We start from the raw sequence: 18,987 nt of genomic DNA, 5'->3' as shown, positions 1-18,987 counted from the left end.
AACAAACACACCTCCTTGTTGTCATGGCTACCAACGACCACTCTTCTTGTGCCAACAAGTCATTGCCTGACAAAACATTATTTCCTATGTTTCCCTGCCTTTTTTGCCTTTTTTATTTCTTGTGTTTTAGACAAAAACAAAAGAAAAAGATCTACAGATTCAGGCTTTTCTTTACCTGTGGTAGTCGGGTAGAATGACGTCACTGACACTGCTTTAATATGAAAACAAACTTTCTCAAACAAAAAACAAAAACAAAAAAGGAGTGGGTCGGTGTGTCATCTTTACCGAGCACCATACATGTTTTGCTTCACATTCAAATTATTATTTTTCCTTTTCAAAAATAATTCAGAGAGAAAAAAAACAGAGAAGTCAAATATATCAAATTTGCACGAATCTTCTAGTGAAGGTGCCTCCTCCTTCTGACCTTAGGGTAACTAATTTCTCAGACAGTGACATGACAGTGCGCTGGGAAGCTGCAGCTGATGATGATGTTTCTTACCTCACTAAGTGGAGGCGACCTGAGACAGGTGGGGAAGAACTATTGGATTGTTGGGGTACATATTATGAAGTAAAAAAAAATACAATATCTCAATAAACTGTTGTCCTGTGTCTTAAGGAGTATGAGATATCACTGTCTGCACTCTATGGAGATGGAGCTCAGAGTGAAGCTGTGGCCATACGCTACAGCACCTGTGAGTCACACATTTTCTGATCCTGAACGTTTGTCAAACTCAGGAGGGGAGAGCCTGAAACCATTTACCTAAGTCACATTAGCAGCAGTGTTCAGCCTAAAAAATAGACAAGTTAAAAGTCATGCATCCATATTATTTGTTTATTTATTAAATTATTTTCGAGACACTGTTAGTTGTTAGAAGCCAGTGTTTTAATGACAGGACATATATGACAGTAATGAGACAACCTAAGATATCCAAGATTAGCACAAAAACACAAATAGAATCACAGAAAGCGTGTTTCTCTCCCGTTAGTCTTTAGGCCCAGTTACCTTTTACTTTTCTGTGGTCAGTAGCCCTTCATGTCATATTCTGTCTCTATGTACAATATAGCATTACTAATACAATAACCTGTATGTAAATGAACTTCATTGTGTAATTGATGGCAGTTCTCAAAGTACTAGTCACTTAAAGGTTAAATTTCACATCGAAATTCTCATATTATATTCTATTTGAATGTTTAAAAAGAAAAATATCACAGTATTTATGCTTTCACTGAGCATATACCTGCATCAATGATGAACTCTCAAGGCTGAAAAGTCCTGGCTTTGGTCAGCCACGGTCCACGCACACGTCACCAATCCCTGACTGCTTGATCATAACAGCAATTGGGCTGCTGGGAACATGACGGGCGTTCTTCTTGATGTTAACAAGGTGCTCACCAATCTCCCTGGGAACAAACGAGATTCCTAAGACAGACCGACAAAACAGATGTTAACAACGCTTATTCTTGTGTGTGCATGCAGCCCGTTTCAGTTGCTCCTGCTTCTTTCTCCACGCTTTAACTTTTATTACTTTCCCCCTCTGTCTTTTACTTAAGGGTTAATAAAGTATTTGGATTCTGATGAGTCTCATTGTTTAGCAAACTTCTCACTTATCAGACGGACACTCACCAATGTGAGCGTTACGCAGCATCTTCAGCAGGCAGGGCTCCTCTGGGCCTGAGGGTGTTGTAAGAGGGGCTGTCAGCTGGCTGAGGTCAAGCTCGCCTATGTCCAGTGGAATATCTGCAGCAGAGCCCGCCTTCAGTGAAGTATGTTGGCTGGAAGGCTTTCAGGCCCGTCTTTGCCACTCCAGGGTCAGAGACCTTCACCTTGTTTGGATGACAGCCTGCTCTGATATTCATCTGTGGGCACAAACACCAAAACTCAAGAGACTTTTCAGTGAGAAGAAAAGGCAAACCTTGCATGCCAGAGTGAAAGTGAGAGTGTGTGAGTGCATACTCCCCCTGAATGGACTCTCAGGGATGTTAGCGTCTCCCCAGGAGACCATCACAGTGTGCTTCACAGGCTTACGTGGGGTGCAGGTGTATGTGCTGTTGCTATTATCCTTAACCTGGACATCCACAGAATTGACTTCACCATCCTGTGCAGAAGACAAGGGATTATAGTTCAATCAGATTTAACACACTGTATTTTTCGGACCATAAGGCGCACTGTCGATGAACAGGTCTGGTTTCATACATGAGGCGCACTGGACTATAAAACGCATTAAGCGAAACAAAACAGCCAGATAAGTCAAACTTTACTCAACTCTTTCTTCTTGCTTCCTCCACTTCCGTACCATTGATTCATTCATGTTGAAATCTCTCGCAGCTGCTCTATTCTCATGTTCTACTGCGTGACTGACAGCCTTGAGTTTGAAATCCGCTTCGTCAGCATGTCTCTTAACAGGTGGCATTTTGGGGTCATGATCCACACACAATACAGTAATATTATGTTGCAGCACAGTACGTATCACTCCGCCAGGCTCCTGACTACGTAGCCGTAATGCTCCGACAATCCATCAAGCGGTGCGACTTCGTAGCTTACCAAAGTCGTACTAAAACATTTTTTGACAGATTTTTAAGCGCCGTGTATTACATAAAATCGGTTCAAGGTCAGTAAGCACAACCACAATTCATACATAAGGCGCACTGTCGATTTTTGAGAGATAATTAAAGGATTTTAAGTGCGACTCATAGTCCGAAAAATACGGTACATACAATATATTTAACATATTTGTGATCATATACAAAGCCAGATATACCTGGGCTATAATTTTCAGAGGAGCTTTTCCTCCTTGCTTGGCATCAACTGTGAGTTCACTGGGTTTTCCAACAGCCAGACCACTGCTCTGTAGGCCTGGACCGTGCGCCTTAACCTAGAGAAAACTATTTTAAACAAACAATTAAAAAAGGAACAAGTCAAAGATCTACTATAGCCAAAAGATCATTTACAGACTATAGCGCTGTGAAAAAATATTTGCCTCCTTTCTGATTTCGTATCTTATTCCATATTTGTCACACTTACACGTTTCAGATCAATAAATGTTAATATTAGACAAGAATGTCTAATATTAAACGGCAGTTTTCAAGGGGAAAAAGCTATCCAAACATACTTGGTCCTATATGAAAAAGTAATTGCACCGAATGAAATAAATTCTAACAACAGCTTATCAAGTTTAAAGGCGCTTCTGCTGTTTAACACGACCTCTGCTAGTTTCCTCTTTCTGGCGCAAAGCGGGAGATAAACAAGCAAGAGAGACGGGACTTGTGGCAGAAACGCCGATCAGCTGATCATTGATCAGTTTCATGATTGAAGTAGCAGCAGGAGAGGGAGAACGAGAGAAGAAGAGGCAGCTGTGCAGCAAAGACACAGAATAACTCCAGCTTTTTGTCTTTTTTTTATTGTAGCTGAAGTACGGGACAAATCGCTTTTATTTTCAGCTCAATACAAAACGCATAATATTAACTCTGAATACCAGAGGATTCCGTTTTTTATGGCACGGTTGGCAACTCTACTAACTAACCATATGAATAAAATAAAGTTCACCAGTAACATCATAGCACCCACCCAACTGTACAGAAACTCCATCATGCTAGCTAGTACACAGTACGAGTTATTGTAACTGACTGTAAAAAGTTAGCACAAGGAAAATAAACTCCACCTAAACTTGGTTTGACCCAGATAGACTGCAGGTCATAACTTCTTACCTGAAGCTCATTTCACCTGACAGTCGGACTGGCGGCCGCCTTGCGTCTCTCCACCTCCAGTCCTTTCCCCCATCCACCTGCTGGCCTCCACCACTTGCTAATTTGACTGAATGTGTGAAAGCTCCACCATAGCCACTACCAAACAACTGAGTTCTTTTTACACGTCTGCCAGCATCTGTCCAATCCGCCACCTTTCACTGTTTACACAGTTAGGAAAAAAAGACAACAACAACAACAACAAGAAAACATTGGGCCATTTAAAAGGCAAAATTAGCATCGGCCCACCGGGCAAATGGCCGGTATACCCGATGCCCCACAGACAGACTGAGGCCCCGCCGCTATTTTTGAGTGCAAAAATGTGTGGTCTCCAGCTAATGGAAAAGGCTGATCGCACGATGTGCGCGTAGTGCTCTTTAAATAGAACAATTTGCCCCATTCTCTTCGCCCGTCATGTGGCCACATGTGGCGGGCTAGCAGGCTAGCAACATACAGGCCCGGGTTCGAGCCCTCGGCTCACTTCCCTCTGTATGTTCACCTGCTAGGGGGAGGTCCAGGCGGGTGATCTTGGAGTGAAAATTCCAAGGGATGACCCCTCGTAGCCTGGGCTTCCCCTGACTTTTTTTCTTTGCTTTGCTTTTTTTCATTTACCTGCCAGCAACAAACACACCTCCTTGTTGTCATGGCTACCAACGACCACTCTTCTTGTGCCAACAAGTCATTGCCTGACAAAACATTATTTCCTATGTTTCCCTGGCTTTTTTGCCTTTTTTATTTCTTGTGTTTTAGACAAAAACAAAAGAAAAAGATCTACAGATTCAGGCTTTTCTTTACCTGTGGTAGTCGGGTAGAATGACGTCACTGACACTGCTTTAATATGAAAACAAACTTTCTCAAACAAAAAACAAAAACAAAAAAGGAGTGGGTCGGTGTGTCATCTTTACCGAGCACCATACATGTTTTGCTTCACATTCAAATTATTATTTTTCCTTTTCAAAAATAATTCAGAGAGAAAAAAAACAGAGAAGTCAAATATATCAAATTTGCACGAATCTTCTAGTGAAGGTGCCTCCTCCTTCTGACCTTAGGGTAACTAATTTCTCAGACAGTGACATGACAGTGCGCTGGGAAGCTGCAGCTGATGATGATGTTTCTTACCTCACTAAGTGGAGGCGACCTGAGACAGGTGGGGAAGAACTATTGGATTGTTGGGGTACATATTATGAAGTAAAAAAAATACAATATCTCAATAAACTGTTGTCCTGTGTCTTAAGGAGTATGAGATATCACTGTCTGCACTCTATGGAGATGGAGCTCAGAGTGAAGCTGTGGCCATACGCTACAGCACCTGTGAGTCACACATTTTCTGATCCTGAACGTTTGTCAAACTCAGGAGGGGAGAGCCTGAAACCATTTACCTAAGTCACATTAGCAGCAGTGTTCAGCCTAAAAAATAGACAAGTTAAAAGTCATGCATCCATATTATTTGTTTATTTATTAAATTATTTTCGAGACACTGTTAGTTGTTAGAAGCCAGTGTTTTAATGACAGGACATATATGACAGTAATGAGACAACCTAAGATATCCAAGATTAGCACAAAAACACAAATAGAATCACAGAAAGCGTGTTTCTCTCCCGTTAGTCTTTAGGCCCAGTTACCTTTTACTTTTCTGTGGTCAGTAGCCCTTCATGTCATATTCTGTCTCTATGTACAATATAGCATTACTAATACAAGAACCTATATGTAAATGAACTTCATTGTGTAATTGATGGCAGTTCTCAAAGTACTAGTCACTTAAAGGTTAAATTTCACATCGAAATTCTCATATTATATTCTATTTGAATGTTTAAAAAGAAAAATATCACAGTATTTATGCTTTCACTGAGCATATACCTGCATCAATGATAAACTCTCAAGGCTGAAAAGTCCTGGCTTTGGTCAGCCACGGTCCACGCACACGCACACGTCACCAATCCCTGACTGCTTGATCATAACAGCAATTGGGCTGCTGGGAACATGACGGGCGTTCTTCTTGATGTTAACAAGGTGCTCACCAATCTCCCTGGGAACAAACGAGATTCCTAAGACAGACCGACAAAACAGATGTTAACAACGCTTATTCTTGTGTGTGCATGCAGCCCGTTTCAGTTGCTCCTGCTTCTTTCTCCACGCTTTAACTTTTATTACTTTCCCCCTCTGTCTTTTACTTAAGGGTTAATAAAGTATTTGGATTCTGATGAGTCTCATTGTTTAGCAAACTTCTCACTTATCAGACGGACACTCACCAATGTGAGCGTTACGCAGCATCTTCAGCAGGCAGGGCTCCTCTGGGCCTGAGGGTGTTGTAAGAGGGGCTGTCAGCTGGCTGAGGTCAAGCTCGCCTATGTCCAGTGGAATATCTGCAGCAGAGCCCGCCTTCAGTGAAGTATGTTGGCTGGAAGGCTTTCAGGCCCGTCTTTGCCACTCCAGGGTCAGAGACCTTCACCTTGTTTGGATGACAGCCTGCTCTGATATTCATCTGTGGGCACAAACACCAAAACTCAAGAGACTTTTCAGTGAGAAGAAAAGGCAAACCTTGCATGCCAGAGTGAAAGTGAGAGTGTGTGAGTGCATACTCACCCTGAATGGACTCTCAGGGATGTTAGCGTCTCCCCAGGAGACCATCACAGTGTGCTTCACAGGCTTACGTGGGGTGCAGGTGTATGTGCTGTTGCTATTATCCTTAACCTGGACATCCACAGAATTGACTTCACCATCCTGTGCAGAAGACAAGGGATTATAGTTCAATCAGATTTAACACACTGTATTTTTCGGACCATAAGGCGCACTGTCGATGAACAGGTCTGGTTTCATACATGAGGCGCACTGGACTATAAAACGCATTAAGCGAAACAAAACAGCCAGATAAGTCAAACTTTACTCAACTCTTTCTTCTTGCTTCCTCCACTTCCGTACCATTGATTCATTCATGTTGAAATCTCTCGCAGCTGCTCTATTCTCATGTTCTACTGCGTGACTGACAGCCTTGAGTTTGAAATCCGCTTCGTCAGCATGTCTCTTAACAGGTGGCATTTTGGGGTCATGATCCACACACAATACAGTAATATTATGTTGCAGCACAGTACGTATCACTCCGCCAGGCTCCTGACTACGTAGCCGTAATGCTCCGACAATCCATCAAGCGGTGCGACTTCGTAGCTTACCAAAGTCGTACTAAAACATTTTTTGACAGATTTTTAAGCGCCGTGTATTACATAAAATCGGTTCAAGGTCAATAAGCACAACCACAATTCATACATAAGGCGCACTGTCGATTTTTGAGAGATAATTAAAGGATTTTAAGTGCGACTCATAGTCCGAAAAATACGGTACATACAATATATTTAACATATTTGTGATCATATACAAAGCCAGATATACCTGGGCTATAATTTTCAGAGGAGCTTTTCCTCCTTGCTTGGCATCAACTGTGAGTTCACTGGGTTTTCCAACAGCCAGACCACTGCTCTGTAGGCCTGGACCGTACGCCTTAACCTAGAGAAAACTATTTTAAACAAACAATTAAAAAAGGAACAAGTCAAAGATCTACTATAGCCAAAAGATCATTTACAGACTATAGCGCTGTGAAAAAATATTTGCCTCCTTTCTGATTTCGTATCTTATTCCATATTTGTCACACTTACACGTTTCAGATCAATAAATGTTAATATTAGACAAGAATGTCTAATATTAAACGGCAGTTTTCAAGGGGAAAAAGCTATCCAAACATACTTGGTCCTATATGAAAAAGTAATTGCACCGAATTAAATAAATTCTAACAACAGCTTATCAAGTTTAAAGGCGCTTCTGCTGTTTAACACGACCTCTGCTAGTTTCCTCTTTCTGGCGCAAAGCGGGAGATAAACAAGCAAGAGAGACGGGACTTGTGGCAGAAACGCCGATCAGCTGATCATTGATCAGTTTCATGATTGAAGTAGCAGCAGGAGAGGGAGAACGAGAGAAGAAGAGGCAGCTGTGCAGCAAAGACACAGAATAACTCCAGCTTTTTGTCTTTTTTTTATTGTAGCTGAAGTACGGGACAAATCGCTTTTATTTTCAGCTCAATACAAAACGCATAATATTAACTCTGAATACCAGAGGATTCCGTTTTTTATGGCACGGTTGGCTCTACTAACTAACCATATGAATAAAATAAAGTTCACCAGTAACATCATAGCACCCACCCAACTGTACAGAAACTCCATCATGCTAGCTAGTACACAGTACGAGTTATTGTAACTGACTGTAAAAAGTTAGCACAAGGAAAATAAACTCCACCTAAACTTGGTTTGACCCAGATAGACTGCAGGTCATAACTTCTTACCTGAAGCTCATTTCACCTGACAGTCGGACTGGCGGCCGCCTTGCGTCTCTCCACCTCCAGTCCTTTCCCCCATCCACCTGCTGGCCTCCACCACTTGCTAATTTGACTGAATGTGTGAAAGCTCCACCATAGCCACTACCAAACAACTGAGTTCTTTTTACACGTCTGCCAGCATCTGTCCAATCCGCCACCTTTCACTGTTTACACAGTTAGGAAAAAAAGACAACAACAACAAAACATTGGGCCATTTAAAAGGCAAAATTAGCATCGGCCCACCGGGCAAATGGCCGGTATACCCGATGCCCCACAGACAGACTGAGGCCCCGCCGCTATTTTTGAGTGCAAAAATGTGTGGTCTCCAGCTAATGGAAAAGGCTGATCACACGATGTGCGCGTAGTGCTCTTTAAATAGAACAATTTGCCCCATTCTCTTCGCCCGTCATGTGGCCACATGTGGCGGGCTAGCAGGCTAGCAACATACAGGCCCGGGTTCGAGCCCTCGGCTCACTTCCCTCTGTATGTTCACCTGCTAGGGGGAGGCCCAGGCGGGCGATCTTGGAGTGAAAATTCCAAGGGATGACCCCTCGTAGCCTGGGCTTCCCCTCACTTTTTTCTTTGCTTTGCTTTTTTTCATTTACCTGCCAGCAACAAACACACCTCCTTGTTGTCATGGCTACCAACGACCACTCTTCTTGTGCCAACAAGTCATTGCCTGACAAAACATTATTTCCTATGTTTCCCTGCCTTTTTTGCCTTTTTTATTTCTTGTGTTTTAGACAAAAACAAAAGAAAAAGATCTACAGATTCAGGCTTTTCTTTACCTGTGGTAGTCGGGTAGAATGACGTCACTGACACTATTTAATATGAAAACAAACTTTCTCAAACAAAAAACAAAAACAAAAAAGGAGTGGGTCGGTGTGTCATCTTTACCGAGCACCATACATGTTTTGCTTCACATTCAAATTATTATTTTTCCTTTTCAAAAATAATTCAGAGAGAAAAAAAACAGAGAAGTCAAATATATCAAATTTGCACGAATCTTCTAGTGAAGGTGCCTCCTCCTTCTGACCTTAGGGTAACTAATTTCTCAGACAGTGACATGACAGTGCGCTGGGAAGCTGCAGCTGATGATGATGTTTCTTACCTCACTAAGTGGAGGCGACCTGAGACAGGTGGGGAAGAACTATTGGATTGTTGGGGTACATATTATGAAGTAAAAAAAAAAATACAATATCTCAATTGAAGGAAATTGCCGTCCCGGGTTTCCTCCGTGGCGTGAGCGATAAGCAGAGTTTTGTCCTTACCTTTTAAGATTCCTAATTATTTAAAGTAACACTCAGGTATGCCGTTCAGCTGGGTTAGTTACAGCGCCGGGAGCAGCTTGGGAGAACAAGGAAACACAGACTGCTTCAGGTTGCCTTCCCAAATCATCTCAAAGGTTTATTTGATACACAGCAGTTTATATAGATGAAAAAAAAGGTTCGTGTGTCAGCTTTCCCAGTTCAAACCGGTACAGACTAAATAAGGAAACGTCTTCCTGCCTTGTGAGCAAAGAAGTATCCTGTGTGTAGTTTATCAGTTCAGCTATAATTTATGATCATCCCAGCAAAATACACTCCTAGACATAAAATACAGAGTTCTTTCATTAGTGAATTCTGAAACGAACCACCTAGCCTTTAACGAGCCTTTTCCAGGAGATAAAGAAAAAGGGAGGATGGGAGTAAGGAAGTGGTCTCATCTCTGTGGTGTTTTCGACCTTGGGGTACCAGCTTGTGAGTCCTACACATTAATTCTTGGGTCACAGAGAAAGAGAAAAACAACTAGTAGATTGGCCTTATTGAGTAACAGTTTTCCTGTATAAAACAATATCCTGTAAATGCTTACCGTGGTATCAAAATATCATAACAGTTCTCCCCTTTTATCATGAAATGATAACATAGTATAAAGACAGAATGTAATAACATAATATAAAGATAAATCATAAATGTGAAACAAATCATAAATGTAACTAGTCCTTCGAGTGAGCTTAATATCAAAAATTCCGAGAGCGTATACATGGTATCACACAACAGACAATAATCATCAAAAACATGCTGCAACGGTTACAAAGGCTACAATTAGTTCCTTCCATCTTCCAAACGTGTCCTGTAGCCACTTATCTAGCCACTGACCGTGACCTGCATTGGCAATTAGTTCTATCTGCAATGCTTCAAGTTTATTCATAGCTTGTGTGAATGAACCGTTAGGAGCGGTATTATTGGGAATGACAGTACAGCATACATCAACGGTTACTAGACCACAGGTACCGGTCCAATTAACAGGTAAAGCTAATCTAAGAGTATTATTGCACATCCAATAAGCATGTGGGATTGCTCTAGTTAGGCGCGTGACCATGTGTGATTTAACTAACTCCCCCCAGTCAGTGTCATTTAATACACCGTCTGGGGGAACAATGATCGATTCTCTGCTCGAACTTGAACTGTGTGTGTGTTCCTCCAGATATGATACAACTTCAGCCACAGAGACAGCTAGCCATGTCTCATTACAGCGTGCACCTGGGGAGTCAGAGAAGAATGTATAGTTATCCTTTGTATAATCTATGTGTGTGTCTGGGCCAGTTAACTTTAGTCTGCGCAGACATATCATACTAGTATTAAAATGGAGAGGGATCTGTCCTAAGGGCAGTGAGGGCTTTAACCTATTCTTGGGGCGTTTCATTGGGGCGCAGGTCCCTGCGGTGTCATTAGATAACTTCAATAATTCGCCTAATGGAGTCTCAGGGTTAGTTGGTGTGTGTGTGTGTCTAAGTAGGCAGTCGAGAGGGCTCAGAGTCAACTGTAAAGTGTCTTTAAAGAGAGCATTATCTCCGCCGATTTTCTCTAGTCCCTCAGTGAGGGGGAAACCGGATATGGGGTATCCTACTATTACCTGTTCTGGATTAGCCTTTGAACAGACATAACAGTTACTGTTTCCTAAATCACGAGCGGCTGTTCTGGCATTTTCATACCAGGCGTTAGCTCCTGTTCTAGAGGGCGCATAAGATGGTTTATTAGTGGCGTCTATGTTGCTATTTACTGATTTTAGGGAGCGTGAGGAGTGCATTAAGTAGGTGTCTTGCAAAATAGAGCATGAGGTATAGTCAGCAAAATATGACCTGCAGAAATGTGAACATGGTTGCAGTTTACAATACAAAATAGCAAAGAGAAATCCTAAGGTTACTGCGATAGATGTGATAAATAACCTAAATATATAAGAAAGACAGTTCTTCAGTCGTCTCCTGGCCTGGTCCCAGGTTCGAGAGACACAGAATAAGCGTCGTATGATGACAATGGGCATTTCATTTTCTCCATTATCAGGATGAAATGAGTCTGGCTTTATCAGGTTAGACATCATGTGGTACTTTTGGCTTTCTGTTCCTGCTGGATGTTTGAGTACCTTGTTGTTGTTCTTTCAGACGTTGTGTGTTAATCAGTGATTGCGTGTGTGTATGTAACTTTTGGATCTGGGCGCTGGCTCGCCTGAGATGTCATCTACCCGTGTGTTTATTTGCTCTGGATCCGGGCGCTGGCTCGCCGGAGATGTCATCTGCTTGATCCGACGCCTGAGATGGTCCGATTGGGCTGGTCTTAACCCTGCTGGCATGAATCCACTGAGGTTGTCCGTCTGTGAGGATGCTGGTTCTTCGTCACTGCCAGTACAGTCTGGGGGCTGGAACACGCGCGGCCTCCCAGAGAGTCCTTGGTTTTAGTGGCTTCTCCAACATGCATCTCCTTGTCTCCACTGGTGGAACTGTGGAGGGGAAAAGCTGAGAGAGACAAACTTTCTGATAGTTATTATTCAGTTTTTCTACCAGGTTGTGAACATCAGTGGACAATGCAATATACATCACCTTCTACTAGCGGTGCCCCTCTGGAAGCTGACCATGGTGTTGGAAATAGTCTTATTTCAAATGGAAATAATTTGGTTACTGCAGATGGAGTCATTCCAATCTCACAGAGGACTTGAGGAAGTAATTTGACCCAGGTCATTAAAGTTTTAGCACACTTTTGAATTACTTCTAATGTGAATGAAGATCCTCTATCACTGTTAATCTGGTGAGGTATTCCGAATCTGGGTATTATTTCATTGCTCAACTTTTGATAGACTACTTCTGCAGTTTCTTTTGAGGTTGGATAAGCTTCTACTCATTTACTAAATTGATCCACTATTACCAGTAAGTACTTGATGCTTCCTTGCGCTGGCATATGTGTAAAATCAATTTGTAATGTATGAAATGGAAAATCTGGTTGTGGTAAATGCTGATGTTTCGCTTTTGATTTTCCTACATTAGTTCGTGCACATGTTAGGCAGGTTGCTAATATGCTTTTTACTGCATGTGATGTTTTCTCAATTACAAATCTTAATTTTATTGCCCCTATTACCCCTCTTTGTCCGACATGACTCACACAGTGAAAATGTCGGGCAAGGACTGGCATCAGGGAATATGGGAGGGCAATCAAACCCTTAAGATTTTGTATAAGCCATCTCTGTCATCTAAGGTACAGTCATTATTCTATGCAGAGGCTTGCTCTTGTATGAATTTTAAATCAACATTTGTGTCTAAATAGTCTGGGAGTGTAACAAGTGGCAGCTGTAGGGGCACAGATAATACTTCCTGCGGCGGTGGGAGCTGTGATGCAGCTGCAGCCTTGGCTGTCACGTCTGCTAAGGCATTACCTGTTGCTTCGTCTGTGTCAGCTGTACTGTGTCCTTTCGTTTTTACAACTGCAACGGCCGATGGCAGCTGTATAGCCTGAAAAAGTCTTTGAACAAAATCAGAATTTAGCAATTTATTTTCCATCAGCAGATCTAAATCCTCTCTGTCTCCACAATGTGCCAAAGTCATGCACAACGCCAAATGCATAGCGGCTGTCTGCGTAAATCGTCACATGCTTATCCAAATGTAGCTCACAGGCGCGTATTAAAGCCATGAGCTCTGCTTTTTGTGCTGAGTGAAATGGTAATGAGTGAGCCTCTAGTATGATGTCAGGCAATGTCACCACTGAATAGCCACAAAGAAATGAGTTGTCATTCGGCCTTGAACAGGACCCGTCCACATAAACCGTGGCTGAGTCTGGGATAGGTGTTTGCTCTAAATCTGGACGTGGTGCTGTGGATTCCTGTATACGTGTCATGCAGTCATGAACGTCAAGCCTGTCTGAGCCATCCTGTCGGTCAGAAGAACACAGCATAGGATCAATAAATGTGCTGGCGAATCAGGTGTGCTGCTCGCTTTTATAGTGAGATTTGCATGTTGTTTAGTTATGTTTGCTAGAATGGTCGTGACCTGGTGATTGGTGTGTAGAATAGTGTCATGTGAGAGTGTGAGCTTCTCGCAGTCCCTTATCATGATAGAGCAAGCTGCTACTGCCCTCAGGCAGGCCGGCATTCCCTGAACAATTCAGGCAGCACCTTTGAGTGGCGGAGGTCAGCACTCCCTTTAATGCATTGAAAGAGGCAGTCATTTCTGTGGACCACAGTATTCGAGGAGGCTTGTCTTTTTTTACAACAGTCACGCAGAATGTGGTCATGAAAAGAACAGTCTGGTATCCACTGTCTGCAATAGTTCACCATGCCCAGGAAGGACAACATTTCCTTCTGTGTAGTGGGACGAGGGACAGAGGTCACAGCTTTGACCCTGTCTGCAGTCATGGAACGTTTTCCGTGAGACAGTGTGAATCCCAAATATTGAACAGAAGTCTGACAGTACTGCATTTTCTTTGCATATGCTTTGTGGTCAGTCTTTTGGAGGTGCTGGAGAAGCATGTGTGTAGCAGTTTGACACAGTTTTTCACTTTCAGCACAGAGGAGGAGGTCATCCACATGTGGATCAGGGTGCAGCCCTGGAGGAGTGAAGCACCATTGAGAAAGCAGCAGAGCCGTCTATCATGCCTTGGGGCAAACGAGTCCAAGTGTACTGCTTATTTCTATGTGTGAATGCAAATAACGGCTGTGTGTCACAGGTACTGAGAAAAAGGAGCGGAGCATAAATCCACCACGGTAAAATGTGTATGCAATGCATGTCAATATGCTGTGAACATCTGAAACGAGAGGTGGCAGAGGAATGTTGACTGCATTAATTTGCCTTAAGTCTTGTATGAAACGCCATACGCCAGGTTTGTTAGGCTTTGGCACAGGATTGACAGGAGTGTGGGCTTTATTGCTCCTGTAGTCAATAAATCTCCTATGATGACATCTAGAGCTGCGGCTTTTTCCGTGGAAAGGGGACATTGCCTGACATATACTCGCTTTTTGTTTTTTAGCTGTGCGTGATAAGGTATGCAGTCAATAAATCCTATATCATTCTCACTTTTTGACCACAATGTCATATTCTGGTATTCAGCTGGCAACATAAGTGCAGAAATAGTACAGTGGATAGGATAGGTTAGATCTATGTGACGACATGGTGTAGTTATATCATAACCTATGTCTGAGTTATGTGACAAAATCACTGTTTGACCTTCACTTGTGTGAGCAGTTATCATGTTGTTGAACAGTGTGAGAGAAACAAAAGTGTGGCTCCCAGTCATGGGATTACCTGTTAGTGGCGTCTGTACACGTTTTTTTGGCACAGTGTGTGACATAGAGTACCGGACAAAAAGGATGTTGAGTTCATTCTCTGCTGAGGGTCCAGCTGACACAGAGGATGTTCCTTCTCCATCATGTCGGTACATAGGGCAGAGAAAACATAAGCTGTTATCAGTGTCAGCAAACATTTCACCCTTTATGTTAAATTAAATACACAAATTCATTTTTGCTTTGGGTGTCTGCGGCTGCTGGAAAACTGAGCTAAATTTGCACCTCTAGCTTGTCCAACAGTGCATAAAGCGTTTTATGAATACTAGGATAGATTCATCAGGCTTCTGTTTACACATAGTTACTGCATTTAAGTCAATTTTGTCTCTGGACATTGTTAGCAGGAATTTCTTTAGATTCTTAAAGAAATCGGCGACTTTGTCATTACTTACCCTCCTTTTGTCCATAGCGGTAACATTTGATGCATCACGTCGCGGCATTCTATCATATATTTTCTACAGGACTTTTTAAGCAGACTACTTTTCTTATCACAAATGATATTCAACATTTCTACTGACCTGTTTTCTGGCGATAATCGTTCGGGATAGGGCTCCGGAAATAAATTAGAATGCATTGAACTTCTTAAGTTGTAAACAAAGTCAGTCACATAAGCACTCCCGCATGTTCTGGATACGTGATCATGGACGTCTTCACCGATTCGCGGACGTAGGTTACACGTAACCGGAAATGGGAGTTATACTGAGCCGTTATTTGAGACTTTATTTTGTATTTTATTAATTTTTTGGTTTTACAGGTACTTTAGATTTTTTATCGGACCTGTCTGTGGTCTTTGAATAATTCTGACCCATGTTCAGTGATTTCCAGAGGGGTTTACACGCTAGGAGGATTTATGTTAGTATTTTCGCTGCGGCACAGCTGAGGTCACTTTAAATTTATTGCTAGCAATTTTTTGTTTGTGTGAGCAACTCTCACTTAGCGAGCAACTTCTCGCTTAACGAGCAACTTCTCGTAAAACAACAGGCAACTTCCTGTGTCTTTCTGCTTTTAATTTACTGCTTTTAACCCTTGTATGGTAATCGGGTCTGTGAGACCCGTTCAACTTCTCCCTGTGTCACTCTTTGGTGAGCAACTTCTCACTTAACGAGAAGTATTTAAGACAACAGGCAACTTCCTGTGTCACTCTTTGGTGAGCAACTTCTCACTTAACGAGAAGTATTTAAGACAACAGGCAACTTCCTGTGTCACTCTTTCTGAGTGAGCAACTTAAACAAAATTAAAATATTCAAGACAACAGGCAACTTCCTGTGTCCACCAACACCACACAAGGGTTAATTTACTTTATTCGGGGACTGAGGAAGTCAGTCAGTGTATCTCTCTGGATCACTAAGTGAAACTTCGTCAGCATATCCCGTTTTTTTATGGATCGATCACTGAGAGAGGTATAATAGGTCTTTATATAAATATGAAAGACGCATATTTACCTTCTGTCAGTCATCCCACTTCTGACACCAAAATTGAAGGAAATTGCCGTCCCGGGTTTCCTCCGTGGCGTGAGCGATAAGCAGAGTTTTGTCCTTTCCTTCTAAGATTCCTAATTATTTAAAGTAACACTCAGGTATGCCATTCAGCGTGTTAGTACGAGCTCGGGAGCAGCTTGGGAGAACAAGAAAACAGAGACTGCTTTAGGTTGCCTTCCCAATCGACTCCAAGGTTTATTTGATACACAGCAGTTTATATAGAGGAAAAAAAGGTTCGTGTGTCAGCTTTCCCAGTTCAAACCGGTACAGACTAAATAAGGAAACGTCTTCCTGCCTTCTGAGCAAAGTATCCCTTGTGTAGTTTATCAGTTCAGCTATAATTTATGATCATCCCAGCAAAATACACTCCTAGACATAAAATACAGAGTTCTTTCATTAGTGAATTCTGAAACGAACCACCTAGCCTTTAACGAGCCTTTTCCAGGAGATAAAGAAAAAGGGAGGATGGGAGTAAGGAAGTGGTCTCATCTCTGTGGTGTTTTCGACCTTGGGGTACCAGCTTGTGAGTCCTACACATTAATTCTTGGGTCACAGAGAAAGAGAAAAACAACTAGTAGATTGGCCTTATTGAGTAACAGTTTTCCTGTATAAAACAATATCCTGTAAATGCTACTATGGTATCAAAATACCTAACACACGGCGCTTAAAAATCTGTCAAAAAATGTTTTAGTACGACTTTGGTAAGCTATGAAGTCGCACCGCTTGATGGATTGTCGGAGCATTACGGCTACGTAGTCAGGAGCCTGGCGGAGTGATACGTACTGTGCTGCAACATAATATTACTGTATTGTGTGTGGATCATGACCCCAAAATGCCACCTGTTAAGAGACATGCTGACGAAGCGGATTTCAAACTCAAGGCTGTCAGTCACGCAGTAGAACATGAGAATAGAGCAGCTGCCAGAGATTTCAACATGAATGAATCAATGGTACGGAAGTGGAGGAAGCAAGAAGAAAGAGTTGAGTAAAGTTTGACTTATCTGGCTGTTTTGTTTCGCTTAATGCGTTTTATAGTCCAGTGCGCCTCATGTATGAAACCAGACCTGTTCATCGACAGTGCGCCTTATGGTCCGAAAAATACAGTGTGTTAAATCTGATTGAACTATAATCCCTTGTCTTCTGCACAGGATGGTGAAGTCAATTCTGTGGATGTCCAGGTTAAGGATAATAGCAACAGCACATACACCTGCACCCCACGTAAGCCTGTGAAGCACACTGTGATGGTCTCCTGGGGAGACGCTAACATCCCTGAGAGTCCATTCAGGGTGAGTATGCACTCACACACACTCTCACTTTCACTCTGGCATGCAAGGTTTGCCTTTTCTTCTCACTGAAAAGTCTCTTGAGTTTTGGTGTTTGTGCCCACAGATGAATATCAGAGCAGGCTGTCATCCAAACAAGGTGAAGGTCTCTGACCCTGGAGTGGCAAAGACGGGCCTGAAAGCCTTCCAGCCAACATACTTCACTGAAGGCGGGCTCTGCTGCAGATATTCCACTGGACATAGGCGAGCTTGACCTCAGCCAGCTGACAGCCCCTCTTACAACACCCTCAGGCCCAGAGGAGCCCTGCCTGCTGAAGATGCTGCGTAACGCTCACATTGGTGAGTGTCCGTCTGATAAGTGAGAAGTTTGCTAAACAATGAGACTCATCAGAATCCAAATACTTTATTAACCCTTAAGTAAAAGACAGAGGGGGAAAGTAATAAAAGTTAAAGCGTGGAGAAAGAAGCAGGAGCAACTGAAACGGGCTGCATGCACACACAAGAATAAGCGTTGTTAACATCTGTTTTGTCGGTCTGTCTTAGGAATCTCGTTTGTTCCCAGGGAGATTGGTGAGCACCTTGTTAACATCAAGAAGAACGCCCGTCATGTTCCCAGCAGCCCAATTGCTGTTATGATCAAGCAGTCAGGGATTGGTGACGTGTGCGTGGACCGTGGCTGACCAAAGCCAGGACTTTTCAGCCTTGAGAGTTCATCATTGATGCAGGTATATGCTCAGTGAAAGCATAAATACTGTGATATTTTTCTTTTTAAACATTCAAATAGAATATAATATGAGAATTTCGATGTGAAATTTAACCTTTAAGTGACTAGTACTTTGAGAACTGCCATCAATTACACAATGAAGTTCATTTACATACAGGTTCTTGTATTAGTAATGCTATATTGTACATAGAGACAGAATATGACATGAAGGGCTACTGACCACAGAAAAGTAAAAGGTAACTGGGCCTAAAGACTAACGGGAGAGAAACACGCTTTCTGTGATTCTATTTGTGTTTTTGTGCTAATCTTGGATATCTTAGGTTGTCTCATTACTGTCATATATGTCCTGTCATTAAAACAGTGGCTTCTAACAACTAACAGTGTCTCGAAAATAATTTAATAAATAAACAAATAATATGGATGCATGACTTTTAACTTGTCTATTTTTTAGGCTGAACACTGCTGCTAATGTCACTTAGGTAAATGGTTTCAGGCTCTCCCCTCCTGAGTTTGACAAACGTTCAGGATCAGAAAATGTGTGACTCACAGGTGCTGTAGCGTATGGCCACAGCTTCACTCTGAGCTCCATCTCCATAGAGTGCAGACAGTGATATCTCATACTCCTTAAGACACAGGACAACAGTTTATTGAGATATTGTATTTTTTTTACTTCATAATATGTACCCCAACAATCCAATAGTTCTTCCCCACCTGTCTCAGGTCGCCTCCACTTAGTGAGGTAAGAAACATCATCATCAGCTGCAGCTTCCCAGCGCACTGTCATGTCACTGTCTGAGAAATTAGTTACCCTAAGGTCAGA

At 42.3% G+C, this 18,987-nt stretch overlaps 1 long non-coding RNA gene across 1 annotated transcript in view; it reads right to left on the bottom strand.

Moving 5' to 3' along the window:
* Positions 1 to 9,482: 9,482 nt before the first annotated feature.
* The window catches only part of LOC309719984, a 69,404-nt gene continuing 59,899 nt past the window's right edge, over positions 9,483 to 18,987 (bottom strand). The window contains exon 2 of the long non-coding RNA XR_014280380.1: positions 9,483 to 10,293. This is a non-coding gene — a long non-coding RNA (uncharacterized lncRNA). The remainder of the gene's footprint in view (positions 10,294 to 18,987) is intronic.

The sequence above is a fragment of the Aulonocara stuartgranti genome (assembly GCF_965226115.1).
Source record: "Aulonocara stuartgranti genome assembly, chromosome: 13".
Taxonomy (NCBI): domain Eukaryota; kingdom Metazoa; phylum Chordata; class Actinopteri; order Cichliformes; family Cichlidae; genus Aulonocara; species Aulonocara stuartgranti.
The sequence above is the reverse complement of the archived record's forward strand: the minus strand, read 5'-3'. Positions and strand labels throughout refer to the sequence as shown.